The 2,500-nt window shown below is 35.9% G+C and overlaps 1 protein-coding gene across 1 annotated transcript in view; it reads right to left on the bottom strand.

The window, feature by feature from the left end:
- LOC138866861 (solute carrier family 22 member 3-like) overlaps positions 1-2,500 on the bottom strand; it is a 19,028-nt gene that overhangs the window by 8,115 nt on the left and 8,413 nt on the right. The gene's annotated exons all lie outside the window — the stretch shown is intronic.

The raw sequence follows: 2,500 nt of genomic DNA, 5'->3' as shown, positions 1-2,500 counted from the left end.
ACCTATATTGGTAAAGAACTAGCAACTGGTGTTGATAAAGCACACAAGTCATTCCTTAAATCTTTTATATCTGACAATATCAATCTGGAATTACAGTCGTTGTACATGTACTGATATACATGTATCCTGAATATGCATAAAATATTCAAAAAAAAAAAAAAAAAAAAAATCATGGAAAAAATGCCCCCCCCCCCCCCCCCAAAAAAAAAAAAAAAAAAAATCTCTGAAAAGTCTTGGAAAAAATTGATTCCAAAAAAGTGCATAAACCTTGACTTTTTCCCTAAAGTATTCTGACGGTTGTTAATGGTAACGAACTCTTCCTTATCATAAACAGAAGGGAGAAATGTTTGTTTTACTTCTGGTAATTATAACAATATCGAGTAAATCATATAAATTATTGTTTCTAGTTATATCTTATATCTCACACGCAATCTGATTGGCTCATCATGATGACGTCATCAGCTCCGCCCTTTATTTGGCCCTTTCAATCTTTCCGATATTTTTTTGACAAATGAAAATGGTTCAGTACTAACAATGGTAGAAAAACAAGCGAAACAAAACCAAAATACAAAAGAAATAACAAAATCAACATTTGTAATGGCTCTTTCAGGAGATAATATTGTTTGCTAAAAATAAAAGTAATACATATGCATCCTCCATAACGAAATTTTGCTATGACTAGACCTTCCAAACTAGATTTTTCACGCACTGTTGCACCTGTTATAGGCCATCAAGTCCTGTGTCACTTATTGACCATATTCATATTCCCTCTCTCTTTATTTATTTATTTCTCTCTCTTTCTCTCTCTCTCTCTCTCTCTCTCTCTCTCTCTCTCTCTCTCTCTCTCTCTCTCTCTCTCTCTCTCTCTCTCTCTCTCTCTCTCTCTCTCTCTCTCTCTCTCTCAAATTGTCTGACATCCACTGGACGTAATGTATTTATCAAATCAAATCTCTCTGTCTGTCTGCCTCTCTCCTTTGTCTCTTCCTCCCTCTATCTGTCAATCTCCCTCTTTCTCCCTCCTTCTCTCTCTTCTTCTCTGTCTGTCAATCTGCTTCTCTATTTTATTTCTTTGTTCCCTCACTCCCTCTCTATCTCTTTCTTTGTCCAATCTGCTTCTCTCTCTATCTGTCTTTCTGTGTATCTGTCTGTCTGTCTGTTTCTCTCTCTTTCTCTCTTTCTCTCTCTCTGTTTGTTTCTCTCTGTCTCTGTCTCTGTCTCCTCTCTCTCTCTCTCTCTCTCTCTCTCTCTCTCTCTCTCTCTCTCTCTCTCTCTCTCTCTCTCTCTCTCTCTCTCTCTCTCTGTCTGTCTAACTCTCTCCTCACTCTCACTCTCTCTCTCTCTATCTCTCACTCACTTTCTCTCTCCCTCACTCACTCTCTCTCCCTCACGCTCTCTCTCTCTCTCTCCCTCCCTCTCTCTCTCTCTCTCTCTCTCTCTCTCTCTCTCTCTCTCTCTCTCTCTCTCTCTCTCTCTCTCTCTCTCTCTCTCTCTCTCTCGCTCTCTCTCTCTCTCTCTCTCTGTTATTCACTCCCTCTTTATCATATACTTTTATCAGTGACCTCATTGACAGACAAATTACGAAAACAATCTTTGATTTTTTATCACTCACTGGTATAGATTAGAAGATTAAGTTTATTAAGAAACCACTAATCTTCTAAATCTAGCACCTGTCAAATTCAGGCAATATACAGTCGAGCGTAACTCTTGAACCTTCTGATACTAAATTCAGACTGATAAAATTCCCAAGTCAACATCCGTAGAAAATTATGTAGTAGACACGTTTTGAAATATCCTAATTAAGATCCATTAACACGATTCGACTTCGGTAACATAAACAGCCATTCGTATTTCATGTCAACTCGTAAGGTTGATTGCCCTTACATAAATCTGAATGACATAATGTACTATCATTTTCTGAACGAGTAAACTTTAACGTACCAGAAACTTAGCTAATTGTTTTAACGCTAAATACTTGCTAATTAATTGTCATAAAGATCATTCACCAATACCAAACCAAAGGGCATATTTTATTGATGTTATGGGATTTTCCAATGATTTCGTATTTGCCAGTTATAATGCTTGGTTATTTGAGCATCCTGTTTCATTTACAACTGAAATGTGAATAAATTGAATTATAATAATAGTAATGTCAATGATAAGAATAACAATAATGAGAATGATAATAAAATTAACTATAATAATGATGACAATTATAATAGTAGTAATGATGATAGTAACGATGCTGATGCTGATGCTGCTACAGATGAGGAGGATAATGTTGATGATGATGAAGATGCACTGATGGATATCAATTGACCCAAGCTGAATCAATTTATTTTTTGAAAGAGGCAATTTTTCATCATAGGCTAAAAAAAAAGAAAAGAAAAAAAGTTTCTGGTACAAAAGGACTTGGCACAGAAACCATGAACCTGAGCCAACGGTCTAGAATCGTAAATCTTACCAGAAAAAAACACATAAAACAATCTATTATAAAAACAAA

The sequence above is a fragment of the Penaeus vannamei genome, chromosome 27 (assembly GCF_042767895.1).
Source record: "Penaeus vannamei isolate JL-2024 chromosome 27, ASM4276789v1, whole genome shotgun sequence".
Lineage (NCBI taxonomy): Eukaryota > Metazoa > Arthropoda > Malacostraca > Decapoda > Penaeidae > Penaeus > Penaeus vannamei.
Note: the sequence above shows the minus strand (reverse complement) of the source record. Positions and strands in the feature narration are given on the sequence as shown.